Source organism: Amblyraja radiata, chromosome 16 (assembly GCF_010909765.2).
Source record: "Amblyraja radiata isolate CabotCenter1 chromosome 16, sAmbRad1.1.pri, whole genome shotgun sequence".
NCBI classification, from domain to species: Eukaryota; Metazoa; Chordata; class Chondrichthyes; order Rajiformes; family Rajidae; genus Amblyraja; species Amblyraja radiata.
Genome location: NC_045971.1, coordinates 9,367,018 through 9,389,044, shown reverse-complemented (window position 1 = coordinate 9,389,044; position 22,027 = coordinate 9,367,018). Strand labels below are relative to the sequence as shown.

Genomic DNA, 22,027 nt, shown 5'->3' with positions numbered 1-22,027 from the left:
ATCACCCCGTACACTAACCTACCCAAGCCAGGGACAATTTTACAACTTGCCGAAGCCAATTAACCGACAAACCTGTCCGTCTTTAGAGTGTGGGAGGAAACCGGAGCACTCAGAGCTAACCCACGTGGTCACAGGGAGAACATACAAACTACATAGAGACAGCAGGAGTAGTCAGGATCGAACCCGGGTCTCTCGTGCTGCAAGGCAGCAACTCTCCTGTAGCTCCATCGTGTCGCCACCACCGTTGCACCACCGTGCATAGATATTTCATGCATTCTTATTATTTTGTCAAAAACAATCACTGAATATTATTTTCATTGTTTATGATTTTAGTGAATGTGCCACGGTCCTGAAATAGTTAAAACTAATCTCCAGCTATTTACCCGTAATAAAGTTTTATTATTTTTGGATTTGGTCGGTGGCTGCAGACTGTAAATTGCAGCCAAATAGAACCCATCGTAGGTTAACTATAATCGGTTGAGTTCCTGAAACACTGGTTACACCCTTTGTTTTGATCCTGCCTGTAACATAATTTCCCTGCAAAATTGGGCAAAGTAGTTTCCTTCATTGCAATGGTAACCGAGAGCATTTATTTTTTTTGGCACGGTTGTAGTTCCCGAAGTTGAAGGGAAATCGATCTGTGCCAGAAATTAGATCCCGCTGTATTTGTGAGATAAAGCTCCCCTTTGCTCTAATGTTCTCATATACCTCTATCTGAGTTGCAAATATAAGTAAGTTTCCCATGGTTAAACTGCTATCAATGACAGAAAGGCCCTGGCTAGTGTTTGCCGCCTCTATGGAGTTAGCTGATCCCAGCTGGATTTGCCATGACGTATGCTTTGTGGCAAAGGGGAGGCTTCTGGTGATTCTCGATGGAGGTTATAAGGGTGGAGATTGAATTTGATTGTGATAACTCTCAGAGCTGTAGAAGGTAGAACTGTTAATTGTCTAGGCTCTTGCAAAGAAGCATAACTTGAGCAGTGTTCCAAAAGAGATTGGCACCCTGGCACACTGAATCCTCAGGGCACAATATAATTTTACTGCCATCTTTTCTATTAATGTATCTTTAGAGATATGTTTTTCAACGCTCACTTTTCTGATGCTTGCTTTCCCTAGAGCGAGGATCTATGAGAGAAGCCTCTTCGTGTACTTGTTTGACAGTTGTTGATGGGGTTGATATGAATGGAAAGGCAAAATCGATGAATTCTGATTCCTATAGTAAACCTCCTGGTTGCAGGATTAAAATCTAAATCATCCTGGCAGATATATTTTTCTCCCTGTACAAGTTGCAGTTGTAACCAAGGAAGATATATCCTTAATTATTCCCTCAAATGAATGCTGAAGATAGAGAAACAAAGATTTGTGGAACTGGATAATAATAATTTAGTGGGTTTTTAATTAGTATCTACTCCAACATAATGCCCTTCAGAGAGTGAATAATCTGCTGTATTAATGGATTTAATTGGCAAATTTTCCTTTATCAGGTAACAAAGCACTCTGTGAAGAGTATTGAATCATAAGACTGGGTAAGTATAACCTTTCATTGGATAAAATGTATTTTAAAAGGCAATGAATCCTGGAGGAACTAAAACAGTTTTGGCATGTCTGTAATTTCAGGTTTTTTTTTTAACAATATTCTCAAATGAAGCATCTGTAAAATAAAAATCTGTAATAAACAGCCAACAGAGGATGGAAATGTCAAAGTCAGTGGAGCACAGCTCATAACCTTTTCCAAAATGCACTCAAATTAGTTAATTGTTTTGAACATTTAGCCAAGTTCGGTTCATGGTTTAAGCCTCAAGAGCTTCGGAAGATTTTCAGTTTAGCAACAGTTTTGTTTATTGTATTGTTTATGCCTTGTTTCCCATGAAGTCAGTGATTTAGCAATAGTTGTGCTTTTGTTTTTGTCTTGTTTCTCACTGCAGTTTTCACATAACGCTCTTGTTAAATGGCATGTTTTTTGTGCTGCACACAGCATGTGATACGTTTGTCATGTGATAATGTCACATGGAATGGCAAGTTAGCAGTGTGGCTTGCCTTTCTTGAAATGGCTGCGTTTTTAATGTAGCTTTTCATCAAGGGCCGTTCCTGCCCGTACATCAGGACAGAAGAAGAATTAATTGGATTCAAAACAAGATATTGGTTTCATTTGTCACCTTGCATTTTGTTAACAAGGAATGGAAATTGGAAGGTTTGAATTTTGAGCTAGGTTGTAGCGCCAACGTTTCTTTTTATATTATTAAAATGCGCAATGCTGGACCTACTTAGCAGGTCGGGCAGCAGCCATGGGGAGAGATTTAGTGGATGATCTTTCATCAGGTTCAAGAAGGGTCCCAAACCAAAACGTCACCAATTCATGTTTTCCAAAGATGCTGCTTGACCTGCTCAGTTATTCCAGCACTTTGTGGCTTTCTCTGTTCTTCGTGTTGTATGTTTCTCGAAGGTTAGCGCTTCATCAATGGTTTAATGTTTCTTTATTGTCATATGTACCGAGGTACAATAAAATTATTTGTTTTGCATACAGTTCAGCAAAGTATTATTATAAGCACAATCCTAGATTAAGTACAATGCGTTTCAAAATAGTCCACTAAGACAATATACAAGGTTTGCCGTGCAAATTGCTTTGTGCAGCTGGCCATAAAGGACATTGTCCTGCCGGCGTTGCAGGGTTGGCCAGGACAAACAAAGTTGTAGGTGTCCTCCACGTTGGTGCCGCTGCAGGCTGCATCTGGACTGCGCACTTGGGTCTCTTGGAGCGATGCCCGATCAAGTTGAGCCCCAGGCTGATGCAGGGCCTCCAGCCATTGCCTTGGTCCGGATCGGCCAGCGAACCATCCTCCCTCTTCCGGTCAGCCACCGTTCTGCCTTTGTACCCCAGGACGCCTCTCGCAGTCAACCTTGAGTGTGCGGGAGGCAAGAACCCAGTTCCTCCATCGTCCCTTTACCCGCCACCCTTCTCTCCGGTTCTCTGGTCCTCGAGATGAGCAGAGGCTGGGCTCGGCAGCTTCCTTCTCAAAAACAGGCTTCCTGGCTCTGCGACAAGCAAGCCAGTCCTCCAGGTGAGGGTGAGGTGCGGCACCATGCACGTTGTGAAGTATCATTTCATTTGTTTGATTCTGCAGCTGCTTTACTGAACCATCTTATCACCAACTAGAGTGTGGCCCTGACCTACCATCTACCTCATTGGGGACCCTTGGACTATCTTTAATCGGACTTTACTGGACTTTATCTTATTATTCACTTATTATCCAATTATTCACTTTATCCTGTATCTGTACACTGTGGGCGGCTTGACTGTAATCATATATAGGCCTCCTGCTGCCTGGATAGCAAGTACCAAAAAAGCTGTTCACTGTACCTCGGTACACATGACAATAAACTAAACTAATCGTAAGTAAATATAATAAGTAACTTTCATAGAATATATTTTTCTTATTCATGAAGTTTGGAAAAATTAGTGCAATTTTCAAGCAGTGAAATTTGCTTAATGTTCAGGGTAACCTTCATAATATTGTTTCGAAGTATGTGCCCAAAATTGCCTGGAATAGGACAGCAGTAACTTGTTAGCTATTTTGCACTCAATTATGCCTGAAGCATTTTTTTCATCCGACCTTTGAGTAAGTGTTCGGTTTTCCCTCACAGGTCGTTTTCACTTTTACAGTCGAGGTGTGAAACAGCAAATCTTAATGTGCAGTACAGTAGCTCGTGGAGCATCAGCTGCCACTGAGAATGGAGCCTTTTAACCACAGGAGTGCAAAGTAAAGCATTGTTATTGTTTTTTATCTATTTCTAGATATGACGTATTTATTGAACCTGCAGTCTGCCTGTGCTCTTATATCTATTTCCTGCTTGTTTAAAAATTAGATCAAGGTTTTTTTGTTCTGTTGACAATGGGATTTGACGATTCACAAATGGACTGCTGCGTATGTTTAGAGTACAGCTTGACCACACTTCAGAACGAAGATCATCCAACACTCAGTCGTATGCAGTATGTGGGGGATGCTTGTGTGTGCCACAATCTGAAGCCAAGCTCCAAGCCAGCATCAACTTATTCACTGAAGCCGAGAAGAAGATAGACCTTACACTTCGCATTCATGAGATAAATATCATCAACCATGCTGCCTTGCTGCACCTTAGTGCCCGAAAACAATGATGATTCACGTCGAGATTCTGGAAAACATAGAAGCAGGCATCGAGGATGAAATACTTGAAATTCAACATCTCCTTCAATGATCACTGATTGTAATCCAGAGCCACATGAAAGTGAGTATATAAATAGAAGGATTGGGCAGATGAATGTATGGCTGAAAGGATGGTGCAGGAGGAAGGCCTTTAGGTTCCTGTAGCAGCCATCGATAATTCCTGGAACTGTCCCTACTTGCTGCTGGGAATCTAGCCCATGGACACTCAAAGTGGCAAAGGAGCATGGAGAATAGTAGGGAGAACCAGTTAGTGAATGCACACTGAGAAAGCAGCAGAAGAAGGGCACCACATCTCAAACCATCTGCCCCGCTACTCCAGGCACATCCAGATCCATCTGTATCAAATGTGTAGGAAGTAACTGCAGATGCTGGTTTAAACCGAAGATAGACACAAATAGCTGGAGTAACTCAGCGGGACAGGCAGCATCTCGGGAGAGAAGGAATGAGTGGCGTTTCGGGTTGCTTAAGCATCTGAGAATATTCAGCATGGCCACGAGGATTTTCTTAAACTTTCACCGAGGGATTATATGAAGTATTTTGATGGGATGCATCTCAGCCTGGTATGGAAGCTGCTCTGCTCTTGGCCGCCTGAACCTTCAGAGAGTGGTGAACATAGCCTAGACTATCACAGGCTTGTCACTTCCATTCATCCAGTCAATCTTCACAATGCATTGTATCAAAAAGACTGGAAGTATCATCAAGGTTCTTGCTACCCTGGTCCTTCCCTTTTCTCTCTCCTACCTTCTGGGAGAAGAGACAGGAGCTTGAAAGCCCGGACTTAAGAACAAGTCTTCCCCACAGCTATCACACTACTGACTTGATCACCTTTTTTGCAATCTCTTTCCGGAGGTATTGCTGCTAAGGGCCTGTCCCACTTAGGCGACTCTTTAGGCGACTGCCAGGGACGAGTTTTAATGAAATTCACCTACGACAACTTAGGACAGCCAAAAGTGTCGCCACTGTCGCCGAAAAATGTTCAACATGTTGAAAATTTTGCAGATGTCACCTGTAGTCACCCAAAAAATCGTCTGTGGGACAGGCCCATTAATCTCAAGCTTAACTCTCCCACATTCAGGTATTCAGTTATTGCACCTTGCACTACTTCAGATTGCACTACAATCTTAGCCCCATTCTGCTGTTTTGCATTTACATTGCCTTTATTGTTGTACTTATTTATTGTTTACTCTGTGAGCTTCATGTGAAGAAAGAATTTCATTGCACCACAATGTATATGACAATAAACTAATCTGAATCGGAGGAATAACTCGTAGTATGTTGACACATTATTTAACTATTGTGGCCATTGCAAATAAGAAAATACTTTATCTGGCTTATTGCCCATGGACTTTGAATCATAATGTCTTTGTTGCTTCAAATATTATTTTATCCCTTTAACGTCCAGGGTTGAAGGAACTCCACCACCCTAAGCAACGTTACTTGTGAATGGGGAAGGCAATCAGATGTATGTTTAATTCACCTGTCATAGAGTGATACAGTGTGGAAACAGGCCCTTCGGCCCAACTTTCCCGCACCGGCCAACATGTCCCATCTACACTAGTCTCACCTGCCTGCTGCCCATATCCCTCTAAACCTGTCCTACCCATGTACCTGTCGAAATGTTTCTTAAACTACCTCAACTGGCCTCTCTGGCAGCTCGTTCCATACACCTACCACCCTTTGTGTGTATAAATTACCCCTCAGGTTCTTATTAAATTCCACCCCCCCCCCCTCACCGTAAACCTATGTTCTCGGGTTCTCTATTCCCCTACTCTGGACAAGAGACTCTGTGTGTCTACCTGATCTATTCCTCTCATTCCCCTGTGTCCTAGGTCATTTCTGCTTTAAAAGCCTCCATGCTGCAGTGGACCACAGGAACAATAGACAGTAGGTGCAGGAGTCGGCCATTCGGCCCTTCGAGCCAGCACCGCCATTCAATGTGATCATGGCTGATCATCCCCAATCAATACCCCGTTCCTGCCTTCTCCCCATATCCCCTGACTCCTCTATCTTTAAGAGCCCTATCTAGCTCTCTCTTGAAAGCATCCAGAGAACCTGCCTCCACCGCCCTCTGAGACAGAGAATTCCACAGACTCACCACTCTCTGTGAGAAAAAATGTTTCCTCGTCTCTGTTCTAACTGGCTTACTCCTTATTCTTAAACTGTGGCCCCTGGTTCTAGACTCCCCCAACATCGGGAACATGTTTTCTGCCTCTAGCGTGTCCAAACCCTTAACAATCTTATATGTTTCAATGAGATACCCTCTCATCCTTCTAAACTCCAGAGTATACAAGCCCAGCTGCTCCATTCTCTCAGCATATGAACCAGTGAGATAGGCAACTAGCATTTATGCAGAGAGAGCTTTCAGCATCGGATGGGATTAGGGATTCAGACGATGAAAAGATGCACAAGGACAGAAATGCTAATTGCAATAGAAGTTTGAAAGAAGTGAAGACTGTGTATTTAAGGTGCAGAAACTGTTGAGCCTGAAGTTGAGAGGGAGAGGATGTTCCTCGGTTACTTTGCTTAAATTTGATGACAATTTTGCCAGGTAACTCTCAGGCAAGGTGCTCTGTCCTTTTCCCTCACAGTCCAGCATGTTAGTACTTGCTGTGAGCAAGGAGCGGTTGTCTTCACTTCAGTTATTGTTAAATTCAAGCTGTGCTTTCCAATTTTTTGTGAGGTCAGCATAAATTTGAGTGCCTCTGGCAGGATGTTTATACTAAAGAAAATACAATTCCCTGAAGATTTTATCACAATTATTTGGCTGACGTTTGTAAAACAAATAAACCTAAGCATAACTTAATTTGGAAGTCAGTATCATAATAAAAGTATTTCAGTTAGCACGCCGTGTCAATGAGAACATTTTCTATTGTGTTTAGTTCAGTGGTACAGCGAGGAAACGGCCTTCAACTCACCAAGTCTGCGCGATCCTCGGGCACTAACGCTATTCCACACATACCTGGGACAATTAACAATTATATCAAGCCAATTAACCTTCAAACATGTACGTCTTGGGAGTGTGGGAGTAAACCGGAGAACCCGGAGAAAGCCCACACAGGTCACGGGGAGAGAAACTCCGTACAGACAGCACCTGTAGTCAGGATCGAACCCGGCATCTCTGGCGCTATAAGGCAGCAACTCTACCGCTGTGCCACTGCGCCACCGTGTCCTTAGTGACTCGAGCAGAGAGGAGGCGTCAGAGTATCTGGAGGTATAGATGAAGTAGTGAAGCTGGATATGGTAAAGGGCTTGCCTTTGTTGCTGTTGAAAAATGCACAATTGTCAATGTAATCTGTTTCCAAGAGGATTCGTTTGTTCATTTTCCAATGATACATTACCTGTGGTACTTAATCACTTGTTTGTAATATAATCTGCCTTCTTCTGAACAATTAAACTGGTCAGAGTGCACTGGTCCATTTGTAATGGAATTAAGGAACCATTTAAGTGCTACAGAAATACTCTTGTTCAAGGAAACTTCAGTCACAGGTGGCAGATAGATAACCATTAACCATTAAAGCTGGTGCAGAGCAGGGTCAGGCAAATCATACTGCGGTTTTGTTCCTGGGTATCTCTCAGTTGTTTACTACAGAGATAAAATAATTGGAGCGCAGGTATATGGGACTAGGGGAGAATATGTGTTCGGCACGGACTAGAAGGGTCGAGATGGCCTGTTTCCGTGCTGTAATTGTTATATGGTTATTGTTATATGTTATATGGTTATTTAGCAACCAAATGAAAACAGCAAAAAAAAAACAATGGTGCCTACTTCCATCATTATCTGCTGGAATGTGTATGCATGTGAATATTTCATGCAAACTTAGTTTGATTAAACTCCAGCAATGATGTTTTCATGAATAAGGAGCCTGTTTTGTGTTGCTGAATCCCTGCCAATGCTACATTATTGGATACAGACATGAAGATTGCCTATTTGAACAACGCAGGAAATTGGCAACCTTCCATAGTAAAGGAATTGTATTCGAACCCAGTATGTTAGTTACCAAGGACATTTATATTTTGATAAGGGGCATCGTAAAGCACAATCAAACAATATGCCACATTTTATACATCTGTAGAATTGTTGCTCTGGGAATTTTCTAACTAATACTGAGGTTTGCTGATTTCCAAATGGCTACAAATCCCTGCTGAGGAACACATGAAACGGATCACAAATGCAGTATTTGAAAATGACAGAGCCCGCACAGAAACCATTGTCTTGCTAGTGCTCGTGCAAATATGAGAGAAGTGTGGATGCTGGATTTAAAGGTGCCATACTTTGTGTCAAATGCAGAATTGTTTCACATGCTAGCTGTTCCTGACATGCAGTCTTGAATCAAAATACAGACTCCAGTAAAGGAATGTTCTAACAAAGCAGAACAGTTACTTTGGTTGAGCTGAACTTTGCCTTATTTAATAACAATTAAATATTGGCCTGGGAGAATCAATCCAATCTTAATCCTGCAGCAGAGTCCAGGATTGACTTGGTGGGGCCCCAGCCTCCACACAGCTGAGATGCATCAATGTATCGTATGCATCCATCTTGTCCGCATCTGGAAGGATGACCTTGCTGGCCAAGATCTTTTTGGAGCAGAGTGGGCCAGGGCCTTGAACAATAGAATTGGATCACGTGGATAAGCCAGAGCAAAGCCCACTTCTGTAGCTCTTCAGAAGAACTTTGGCGACAAAGTCCTGCCTCCAGTTGTGCTCTTTAAATAACTGCATTACAGTAAAGACATAATTTTAAAAAAAATAAACTGATGCTTTCGTTCCTTCCTTGCATCCACAAAATCCTTAATGTTAAGAATTGGCTTGTGCATCCTGTGACAAGCATTACCTTTTGCCGGATTCAAGAGCAGATTCCCTGTGTAATTTCTGGGGAATTCCAGCAGATTCGTGCTCTAATGTTTGATCTTGTGGGGAGCGATGTGGTAGAGCTCAACTTGAATGTCAATGGCAATGTTACAGCGGGATGAGTGAGGCTTCTGTATTTGAAGGAATGATCATGGGTTTGGCGACCGTTATGAGAATAAATGCTAGCAGTACCTTATGGAAGTACTGGACAAAACAACAAAATCCAGGCCATTGGACTACATTCCTTAGAGAATACTGATGGTGCAACCAATAGATCAATTGCCTTGCCGAGCCAGAGACAGGGGTTCAGTCCTGACCTGGTGCTGTCTGTGTGGAGTTTCTACCTTCTTGCTGTGGCGTGGGTTTCCTCTGGGTGCTCTGGTTTTCTCACATACATCAAAGATGTGCAAGTTGTTCAGTTAATTGGCCATGGTAAATTGCCCCATTTGAATGGTAGAGGCTGAGGAGAGTTCCTGACAGTGTGGGGAGAACAACTAATGAGATTAATGCACGCTCAGTCTAAATAGGTGGTTGATGATCAACGTGGCAAGATGGGCAGGAGAGCCTGTTTCCTGTTGCGTGTCCCCCAACTTTATAGCAACATATCATCTATTCGTGTTTAAGAAGGAACTGTAGATGCTGGAAAATCGAAGGTAGACAAAAATGCTGGAGAAACTCAACGGGTAAGGCAGCATCTATGGAGCGAAGGAAATAGGCGACGTTTCGGGTCGAGACCCTTCTTCGGACTGAAGAGAAACGTCACCTATTTCCTTCGCTCCATAAATGCTACCTCACCTGCTGAGTTTCTCCAGCATTTTTGTCTACCTAACATCTATTCATAATAATTTATGGGCCATAGAAAAGGAGGACATTTGGTAACTGTTATTGTACACCTTGTGAGCCAAAAGTTTTTTTTAATCCATATATTCTTTTAAAGGTTCATGGTAGACAGGTATTAAAGAAAAACACATGAAGATTTTATTATAAGGAAAAATACACCAACGAAACAGCAGGAAGAATAAAAGCTAATGAAAACCCTCATGAAAATTATTTTTAATTAACATTTTTCCCCTTAGTTTTGGATGTTAAAAATTAAGTGTTTAGTATTTTAAGCACAAGAAAGGTCATTTATTTGGTAATCTGGATTAGAATATGACCTTCTGCTCTCTGAATATCATCATTAATCTCTGAAAAATCTGTTTGGAATTGAATTACTAGATGAAGATAAATAACAGAGAGACTTTTGCCCATAAATCCATTGTTGTGCTGTTTTATGCACGGTAGAATCTCCCAGTTTATAGATTTTCTGCAATCACGTGATGCATGCTTTTCCTCAGACAGTAACACGGATCATAAATTTCTCAAATGACATAAAATGTATATGGCATAAACCGTTCAGATGTGTTCACAGTAAGTTCTCACAGGAAAACAATTTTCAAATATTATCAAGAGGGAAAAGTTGGTTGAGAGGGAGCAAAGAGGAGAGATGCCAATATTTGCAGGAACGTTTAGTTTTACAGTGAAATTTAAAAAAAAATATTGTTTACATTGGATTAATTCACTTGCTTCAATTTTCAAAAGGCTTGACATGTGATACATGGATACAGGTTTAGCAGATGCATTGAGATAGTGACAGAGGCCAATGTTGAAAAGGGGACAAAAGGTAGGGAGTTAGGAAAGAAGAGGTGAAATGTGAAGCCAGAGAGAGGGAAGTGGATGGGAGGGAGGGGAAAGATGGGGGAGAGAGAAAGAAAATGAGATACTCAGCGATAAGCATGAGGGGAAAGGAACAGTGTAAGAAATGTGTGCACACAGGCTATATAATTTAATTAGCTTATTCCATCATTTATGCTCCACTTGAATTCCCTCCCACCCATCTTTAACTAATTCTGTCAGTTTAATATTCTATTCCTATCTCATTTATGTTCTTTTCTGGGTTTCCTCCAGTATATCTTTGGTATTTGGCTTGGCCTCGCCTTGTAGCAGTGAATTTCACATTCTAACCACCTGCTGGGTCAAGAAGTTTCTCCTGGACTCGCTGTAGGTGACTATCTTACATTCGACAACATCTGACAATAGAATTATCACTCCAGGCAAATCCATGGTGATCATGACGCAATCATTTCCAACTTTCCCTTTCATTTTTTGGACCACGCTTCTCCTCAATGTAATGTCCATTGGGAGTTGGATATTTGATCTATTGTACACTGATTTTTTTTTCATACTTTGAGAATTATGGTTTATTTGGTTCTTTAAATTGTCATTTCCCTCTGGGGTGCTGGTGATACTTAAAAGTTTGAGAGTTCTGAAAGTGTGTCTGAGTTAAACAATTCCCTATTTCTGTGAACTTGTTTCTTTGTCACACAGCCTTGTCCCTGAGAGAAAAGAATATTTCTTTCTCTCCAGACATGTGGTTATCGTATCTTATTGAGGATATTATTGAAGATGACACTTTATGCATTGATTGTATTACTATATGCTTGCATGGTGGTAATGTTACCAGGTCAGTGTCTAGGGGGCCGACGAATGATGATGAAATTAGTTATAGTTAAGTTTATTGTCACGTGTACCGAGCTACAGTGAAAAGCTTATTTTGCGTGCTAACCAGTCAGTGAATAGACAATACATAATTACAATTGAGCCATCCATACACAGTGTACATGATAAAGAGAATAACGTTTAGTGCAAGATAAAGTCCGATTAAAGATAGTCTGAGAGTCTCCAATAAGCTCAGGACTGCTCCCTAGTTGTTGATAGGGTGGTTCTGTTGCCTGATAACAGCTGGGAAAAAACTGAAATGCGCTCCGATCCGTACTGCAACAACTGGGGTTTTGGATAATTCGTGGCATTGAGTTAAGTGATCCTGGAATGATAAAGCTAGCATTGTAGAGGTGAACATGAAACAACTAGATTATCGGCAAAGCCCAAGTGGTGCATTAGCCATCGTTACTCTGACTGACCAAAGTGTCGTTCCAGACCCATCGAGTAGGTGTCTCTTCACTGCCCTGTGCAATGGCCGTGTGGCTTAGGAGCAATTTGGGGTGCCCTCACACTGTGAATGAATATAAAAATGGAACAAAAAGCTGTTTAAAAAAAATAGGCCAAGTATATTGTATTGCCCCTGTATCTCTGGATTCGTGTGCCTTTGTGCATGAATTTGATTTTATTCTCCTTGGAAATAGACTACTTAAATATTGTTCCACCGAGGCAGCAGAATAATCCTGTTACACTGCATAACCTTCCTGGCGTTAGAAGAAATAATTCTTCTCCAGTTACTATAAGCATTCCGGTGGGTGATTTTCCAGTTCATATAATAGCGACAAGTATCAGCTATTGTGTGAAGTTACCACGCCAGTGCGAAACTAAATTCCGTCTGCCTGATGCAGTAAAACCTAAGAAGAGTTTAATTTGTATTGTAAATGTATGAACTGGTTGTGCTGTGATAAGCTGTGTGGTTATTAACGTCTGATATAAAATCCAGTTCATTTTGCATTTCAAAGTTAAGAATATAAATTTGTTTGACTTTATCAGTGAACAATTGCCAGTTTTCCTTTAGCAAGCTGCTTTTTCTTCATTGGATCTAGCTTGGGTTCGTTTCTGGCTTCTGTAAGGAAGTCAGAATGCATGATTGGCATTACCAAAATGACTTGTACAGAAACAAAGAACTGTGGACCCTGGTTTATAACAAAGATACACACAAATTGCTGGAGTAACTCAGCAGGTCAGGCAGTATCTCTGGATAAAAAGGATGGGTCAGGACCCGAAACGTCACCCATCCATTTTCTCCAGAGATGCTGCCTGACCTGCTGAGTTACTCCAGCAAGTTGTGTTGATCTTTGACTTGTACACAACTTTATTTGGCTTCAAGCAATGTCATTTCCTAACAAGTTCAATATTTATTTTTAAAGTCATTGTTTTCATTGTGATTTACTTAGTCTTTGAAACATTTATTTTGTTCTATTTGATTCAATGTTTCCCCTTACTTTGAACACACCATGGTACTGTCCCACATAGGTAGCCAATTAGACTTTTGACTGATAAAGGCTCAATTCAACAAATTACTTTCCTCAAGAAGGAACTGCAGATGCTGGACAATGGAAGGTAGACAAAAGTGCTGGAGAAACTCAGCGGGTGCGGCAGCATCTATGGAGTGAAGGAAATAGGCAAAGTTTCGGCCCGAAACGTTGCCTATTTCCTTCCCTCCATGAATGCTGCCGCACCCGCTGAGTTTCTCAAATTACTTTCCTCCACTTTCTGTATCTTTATCTCTTTTATTTTGATGTATTTTACTCACTGAATGAATTTTTTATTCACTCTGGGCAAAAATATATCTCTGAGTAACCATTTTTCTCCAGATTCCTAAAACTTGGATGGACTGCTTGAATCCATGTGGTCATATTAATTTCAATAATTTAACAAATTCTATTACATAGGGTGTCTTAAAATTACTAAAACATTTCTATGTGATTCATTGGAGTGTTTAGAATAACAAAATTGACACTAAGCCACACAAGGAGATATTAGTTCAGATGATCAAAGAAGAGGGATTTAATGAGCCTCATAAATGAGAGGAGATGACGAGGTTAAGGGAGGAAATTGCAGTGCTTGGGGACCAAGCAGCTGAGAGTACAGCTGTTGGTGGCATCGCAGTTGTAATTAAGTATCTGCAAGAGGCTAGAAATGGAGAATTACAGAAAATTGGAAAGTTGTAAGATTTGAAGAGCCGACAGTGATGGGGAGGGAGAGGCGATGTTTATGATTGTAAGGGAAAACAACTATCAATCGACACATTGATCAGACTTGAACCAGCGCTTATCGATGAGTTAACTGCATGGAACTTGGTGAATTAGAGTGGAGGCAGGAAAGATTGGTGAAGGAATGTGAAGGCAGCAAAGACTCATGCATGTTGCAGTTTATCTATTTTCCAGTGGGGGTGTCGTCTTTGTTGCCCTTTTCTGCTCCCTGTAGTTCTAGTTGATTTCTCTTCTTGCTTCTTTTCAACAGTTTTCTTGTTAACTCACCTGATTATTATTCCCCCCCCCCCCCCCCCCCCGCCCTTTACAGAGCTAAACATTTGTCTGAATATGAATATATAATGTTTAAAGTAACTTCATTAGAGTGCATTTTACCACCTGGCTGTACATTGTGATGGGAAAAGTCCTTTACAAACTATTGTGCCCATCCTGTGTAGGAAGGAACTACAGATGCAGGTTTAAATCGAAGGTAGACACAAAATGTTGGAGTAACTCAGCGGGACAGGCAGCATCTCTGGAGAGAAGGAATGGGTGACGTTTCGGGTCGAGACCTTTCTTCAGGTCTACCTTCGATTGTGCCCATCCTAGCACTCTCGCCAACACAAAATAATTATTGATCAGGAAGCTCATTTTAATCGATCCAAACTTAGTACTCAATTTCCCCTCACTCCTCCAACAACCTTACAGTATGTTTCATATTTTACTATTTAATTCCAAGTTTGTAATAGTGGCTAGTCAGTCAAGTTTTATAATAATAAACATTTTATTATTAATGTTTAATGTTTTATGTGTTATTCCTAACTGTCACTGTATCTCATGTTGTCACTTGTGGGTGGAGCACCAAGGCAAATTCCTTGTATGTGAATACTTGGCCAATAAACTTATTCTTAAGCTTTATTGCATTTATTGGTGACTTACTATGTAGGGGTGAAACCCCTGACAATAGAGTGAATTTTCCGTTTGTTAAATTAAATCCAAGTACCTTTGATGCTCAAGATTTATTTTGGGTTTTTTATTTGCTATTTTGTGTTTATAGTTTGTTTGGTTGTTTGTTTGTTTGTCTTTTTGCACAAAGTTCGCGAGCACTGCCACTTTTCATTTCACTGCACATCTCGTATGTGTATGTGACAAATAAACTTGACTTGACTTGACTTGATTGTATTCCTTTGATCCACTAATGGTCATTGGACTCAGATATATTATGTACAAAGATCTTTGTACTAGCTAAGTCGTGAGTAACTTGTAATCATCCTTTTATCATCCCACCCCCACCTTTCCATTCTGTTTCCTCTTCCATGTAAGTATGCTGTTTGATGGAATTGTTCACATTTGCTAATGAAAATGCCCTGGGAGAAGTTGAGCTGAAAGTATGCACCTTATCTTTCACTTGAAATTACAGCATGATGATGGATGAAGTCCAGTGAAATTACTGTTTTTCTTAATTCTCTTAATGAGAAAGCCTGTCAACTGTGATTTATTTGATGGTGGCTGTAAACTGTGTTTCGTTTGATCCCATTATCTGTGCTCTCAAACCATCTCTTTGCCTTGCAGCTCACATTGTGCAAGTAGGCCAGTTGATGTATAGCTTTTTTTGGCGGGGAGAATGTTGCTTCGAAATTAGTGGAACAGGTTGCTGGGATGGACTAGTTGTAGGGCACAGTATTTTTTTGTTTTTCCCTGTTATCTTTAGTGAGGCATTGCCAGAGATCGGGATCTGACAGTCTCCTTTTTATGAGACCTATCAGTAACTGTATAGATAGATCTCATTCCCAGCTTTTAAATTAAGAGTAATGGCCCATTAATCAGAACTGCTCCCATTGTCTGGTCAATGTGGTGTGGAAGATTTACACAGCCTTAGTCAGAGGCTGCAGACACTGACATATTTTCTCCTCCGTGCTCCAAGCTGGTCATTTAGAAAAGACTTGGAATCTGCTGAAGGCTAATCTTTGTCACTTTGGTGAAATACTGTCATCTAAAGAAGCAATTACATTGTTTGATAAAGTGACTTTTTGCAACTTTCATAAATGACGTGCAAATGGTTACTTTAATTGAATCACTTTCGATGCATGTGTACAGCCAAGGAAATCTTTTCCACTGAGAAAGGTTGTGCTTTGAATTCATAAATGAGGGCATCAAAGGTTTTATGATATGCTTTGCTGAAATCAGATTGTAACTGCCCTTCCTGTACAGAAACTGTTATTGGATAGATAGTAATTCATTGCCACCATCATGAGTATTGGATATAATGGACATTGCTTAAGGCTGTCTAATTTATAAAACACAATTTGTACAGCTAAGTGGCTTTAGTCATTCTCCAGCATGCGTTGGCTCCTAGTGCTCTGAAATTACCCTAATTAACAAGGCATGATTGTCTACTTATTATTGTTTAAAATTGAATTTGTTTGTGTTAAAACTACAGATTTAGATTTCTGTTTATGGTTCTTCACTTGGACCAGAGGTTCAGTTTATTTTAGTTGAGAGATACAGCATGGAAGTCTGCATCGACAAACGATCCCCGCACCATAACACCACCCTAAACACACGAGGGACAATTTACAATTATACCAAGCCAATTAACCTACAAAGCTGCACGCCTGGAGTGTGGGAGGAAACTGGAGATCCCGGAGAAAACCACACACAGGTCACGGGGAGTATGTGGAAACTCCGCAGATACGGCACCCGTAGTCAAGATTGAACCCGGGTCTCTGGCGCTGTAGAGCAGCAACTCTACCACTCTACCAGTGTGTGAATCCAGGTTGCTGGCCAGTATATTTTGATGAAAAGGCCAGTGGAGTGACTCTCCACTGGCCTTTGAGTCCCTCTGAGCAATTTAATGTCAATTGGCTGTCATGGGTCGCTGGCTTAAGAAGTGGGATTGAAAACAACTTCTAAAGTGGGATATTAAAAAAAATATCAAGTTGGCAGCATTGCAGTGTTTTGTTTTTCAGGTTTATTCAGTGTTTCCAGAGAGATGTGCAGCAGCTTGTTTGGACCAAACATTCTTGACATTATCAAGAATGTGTCAATAAAGATAACACATTGTGAATTAGCATAAGGAAGTGAACCCTTGTTCATTAGGAAAACAAAGGCGTTTTGCAATAAATGGTATCTTTCGTATTCTCAGAGTGGGCCAATGAGCTTTAATCGTGCAGTTATCGTGGTAATATTACAACATGGCAGCCCATTTGTGAACCGCACGCTACTACTGACAGTAATGAGACAATCTGCTTCAGAGAAAATCAATTGAGTGATGAACACTGGCCAGAACACAGGAAGAGAATTGCTTTGTTCTTCCCTGAAACTGTCGTTTCTGTCATCTTTAGTCTTCAAATAGTCATCTTTTCTAACAACCTGAAAGGGCAGATGAGGTGTGTAGGAAGGAACTGCAGATGCTGGTTCACATCGATGACAGACACAAAATGCTGGAGTGACTCAGCGGGTCAGGCAGCATCTCTGGATAGAAGGAATGGGTGTTGTTTTGGATCGAGACCCTTCTACAGATGTCTCAGCTTAAATTCTCTTCTGAAGGGAAGTATTCCCAGTGCATCTCCCATGCACTTTAAGATCCAGTCTCAAAGAAGGGTTCTGATTCCAAATGTCATCTATCCATTACCATCCACGGATACTGCCTGACCCACTGAGTTACTCCAGCAGTTTTGTTTTTTGCTTAATGTTCCAGCATTTGCAGTCTTTTGTGTTTCCATCTCCAGAATATAATTTGCTTCAAAGTATTTGATCTGAAATGTGTGTACAATATTTTCAAATAACACCCAGGAGACAATCAACGTTATTAGTTTGGTGAAACAGGCCCTTTGGCCCACTGAGTCTGCGCTGATCAACAATCACCCTATACACTAGCTCTATCCGACACTCTAGGAACAATTTATAGAGCCTACAAACCTTTGGAATGTGGGGGGAAACGGGAGCATCCGGAAAAAACCCACGTGGTCCCAGGGAGACACAAACTTCGTACAAACTCCGGCCAGACAGCATCCATAATCAAGACTGTACCCGGGTCTCTGTCATTGTAAGGCAGCAACTCTACCGCTGCACCACTGTGCTGCCCGTAGATGACTAGATAAGTTGTTTCACTTCATCCACGTTATGGTAGAAATGATAGGTGACCATTTGTCAACCTCATTTGCAAAGGTGAACGCTGAAATTCTTAACATTCAAGGGCAACTGGGATATTATCTGCAGTGTGTAAAGGTGTAAAGACTGTTAATATATTCTTTATCATGTGTTCATGACAGAAGATGGAAATTTGAGATTTTTATGGTGTAAAAGCAAATAGGTATTAGCCCAGCAACAACACCTGTCACGGACTAGAGAGAAACATCCTAGGATGGATGTCCCCTTTATGGATGTCTGTTGCAATCAGGAGCTACCTTTGGCGGACCTGTGGCATCAAGCAACGACAATATAATTAAACTGACTAACTAGCCTTGCACTAAACCTTATTCCCTTTATCATGTATCTGTACTCTGTGGATGACTTGATCGTAATCCTGTATAGTCTTTCCGCTAACTGGTTAGCACGCAACAAAGGCTTTTCTATGTACCTTAGTACAAGTGTCAATAAACTAAACTAAACTAAATAAGACAATTAGATGGAAGAATTCTAAAACCATAAACCACTGAGTTTTTGAGATGCAACATGGAAACAGGCCCTTCGGCCCACTGAGTCCACGCCGAACATCGATCAGCCACTCACTAAGTTCGATGTTATCCTACTTTTGCATCCTACACTTAGCAGCAATTTACAGAAGCCAATAAACGTACAAATCTGCACGTCTTTGAGGTCTGGGAGTTAAGCCGGAGCTTCTGGAGAGAGAACCCACGCGATCACAGGGGGAACGTACAAACTCCACAACAACAGCACCTGGGGTCTGGATCGAATCCGGGTCTCTGGCGCTGTAAGGCAGCAACTCTACCGCTGCACCACTGTGCCTCCCCTAAAAAGTAAACGTAACAACTTCTAACTTGTTAAATATTTAACAGGAAGCAAAATAAAGTTTAGGGTATACACATATTTAAGTGGAAAATACAAATATCATAAATTAGCTTTAATTCTCTTAAATACACAGACATTTGTCATTCAGTTAACATGCATGTTTGCTTATTAAAATCCAGAAAGGTTGCTCAAAAACCAAACTTGTGCCCTCGCCACAAAATAAGCACATCACATTCATGTGGATGTACGTTTTCGTGCTTTTCACAGGGTGAATGCTTCAGAAATAATAACAGGAGGAAAACAATTTATGAATTCACTGATTCTGGACTGATTGTGCAGTGAAGGCTAGAATAACACATTCAAGATCCGAAAAAGTCATAATTGCGACTTAGATTTCAGTGTGTTATTATGCTTGTGTTTACTCCAGACATTTCCTTCTTGTCAGAGCTATTTTTGTTGCAAATTCCAGGCCATTGGTTTTTCTGAAAAATGTTTGTGTAAATACTACTTGGAAAATAATCTGCTTTGACTTTGAATCAATTTTTGACCTACATATTGTTGTGCTGCTTCATGTTTCCTTCCCTGAGGGTACATTCCCTCTCTTCCTGTTGTCCTATCTGTCCAGTGGCATTTACTCAAATAAAGATAACCTTTCTTTCCGAACTTAGTCAAAAACCAACAGGACCTTGTGAAGATAGACTAAAAAAGCTGGAGTAGCTCAGCAGGGCAGGCAGCATCTCTGGAGAGAAGGAATGGGTGACGTTTCTGGTCGAGACCCTTCTTCAGACTGGTTAGGGATAAGGGAAATTAGAGATATAGACGATGATGTGGAGAGATAAAGAAAAATGAATAAAAGATATGCAAAAAAGTAATGATGATAAAGGAAACATGCTGTAGGATGAAAATGAGATGACGGGACCTGCTCAAAATGGTACTGTTAGCACTAATTGTTCAGTACGTAGAGAGATTGCAACCACAAATTTGTTCACACTTTTTTGATTGCTGGTTTGGTGTTCCCAATCTATTTATGATTGTTAGCTGTACTTATATTATCCTGTTTAATTTCCATAACATTTAGTACATGTTATTAAATTTAATTTTACGAAATGACTTGAGTATTCTTTAACTGCATTTAAAGCACCAATACAAAAGTTGCAAAGAAGTCGTCCAGTATTGACATAGGGAAAGATAATCGGTGTGGGAAAAGTGGCTCAGCAATTTAAAAAATACAGAGGAATCAAGTGAATCAAAAAGGTGAAATAAAGGTGTCGGGAGGAACTGCAGATGCTGGTTTATACGGAAGATAGACACTCCGTTCTGGAGCAACTCAGCAGGTCAGGCAGCATCTCTGGAGAAAAGGAGCAGGTGCCTGACCCACTGTGTTGCTCCAGAACGTGATGTCTCTCTTCAGCTGAAATAAATGTGCAGGGTTATGGTTCACCGAAAAAGCTAGATTTAAACCAATTTGGAAAATCTGAAGAATTTTACACCAATATTCAACCCATGTCCTCGGGTTGAAAGTAGGATGTTTAGCTCACACCAGAATGAATGAATGAATGAATGAATGAATGAATGAATGAATGAATGAATGAATGAATGAACAGTGCACTGGCAATTCTTGAGATGTATTGCAATTTTTATTGTCTTATTTTTGTCCAGATGCATAGTTTGCAATTGTTATAGACTTGATCTTTGACAACACGGACAACCTGACTTGTGTCAACGTGATAATGATTTGGTATTTTTTCTATCTGGTTAGCCTCGCACAACAGCGAGCCGTGAAGTTATTAAAACAAAAATAAACTGCAGATGCTGGACTGTGGAACAAAGAACAGTCACAGGAGGAACTCAGTGGATAAGGCAGCATCATTTTAGGCCAAATGTGTACGTTGGTGTGTTGGGTTGAGATGTTGCATCAGTCCTGACCTGAAACTTTAACGAGCACCTTTTGCTTCCACAGATGCTGCTTCATTCTTCGATCTTTATGTTATTTACACCGATTAGTACAAAACAAAATCCACAGCATTACAAAATTTGACCCCTCCCCACCCCCTATTGCCCCTTGTCCCCAACCACGGATTTGAGTTAAGGCCTGGTTCATTTTGAGTCCATTGCTGGAAAATGGACCATGCATTTAGTGGGGTTTTGGAGATCTTGATCTTCGAAGATCCTATTCTTCAGTCAACCCAAGCATGTGGTGACAACTTGAAGGCAATGACAAATTTCATTGCAGATGCCTGTGGTACCATGGACATTGCATTGACACCACTGAACCATCATAGGTGCTCTGAGTTGGCAGCTGTCTTTGGCTGCAAGCAATGTACAGGCAAACTATCTTGGTGTACAGTGTCAATATACAGGCAAACTGTCTCACTATAAAGTGTCAATGTCCATGCAAGCTATCTCAGTATACAGTGTCAATGTCCATGCAAGCAATCTCAGTATACAGTGTCAATGTACATGCAAGCTATCTCAGTATACAGTGTCAATGTCCATGCAAGCAATCTCAGTATACAGTGTCAATGTACATGCAAGCTATCTCAGTATACAGTGTCAATGTATGGGCAAGCTGATCTCAGGAAGCTCGATTGTTTGGAGGTTTATGAACTGTATTTTTTTCTCTTCCCAACACTTGCCAAAGTGTTGTGGCACTGTTTGAAAATTTTACTGGACCTCACAGCTATGGTCAAAGTGAACGTTACGCATTGCACGGAAATGCTTAATAGTAGAGTAAGAAATAACTTGACGGAGTTAAAGCATTGAAATAGATCGTCAAAGAATCACGGAGGAACCAGAATTGATTTCTTCAGCATTTATTTTTGCACTCTCTTGAAGAACATTTAATCTATATTTTCAAGAATTGGTTATTTAACTTCCAAGCTTGTTCCCCAAATGCTTTGACTTCTCTACAGACCAATAGTTGCCAATCTCAACCTCGATTATATTCAGTGAGTTGGCCTCCACAACTGTCTGGGCTAAAGAATTCCAAAGATTCAAAACACTCTAATTGCAACATTACAAGTGAGAGGATGATACGATATGGTGATCAGCAGACTGAGAAAGGAGTTGTGAGGAACGATAGCGTGACAGTAAAATAATTCTGATTTATTGTTAATGTTTCTTTTTTAATTCAACATGCCTTGGGCAAATATCTGAGGAAATTTGGACTAATTGGTTCTTCCTCTCAGATGTTAATGACACCAGATGTCTGAATTACAGGTAAGAGTTTAGTTTAGAGATCTACTTCTTCTTATCGAATCCACACACAAG

The 22,027-nt window shown here is 40.8% G+C and overlaps 1 protein-coding gene across 3 annotated transcripts in view; it reads left to right on the top strand.

The window, feature by feature from the left end:
* Positions 1-22,027, top strand: part of rara (retinoic acid receptor alpha) — a 541,920-nt gene that overhangs the window by 98,698 nt on the left and 421,195 nt on the right. For 2 of the 3 annotated variants that reach the window (XM_033035043.1, XM_033035044.1), the window contains exon 4: positions 1,485-1,526. The exons of the other annotated variant lie outside the window; for it this stretch is intronic. The gene's annotated coding sequence lies outside the window, so the exon portion shown is untranslated. The remainder of the gene's footprint in view (positions 1-1,484; positions 1,527-22,027) is intronic. 3 annotated transcript variants of the gene reach the window in all.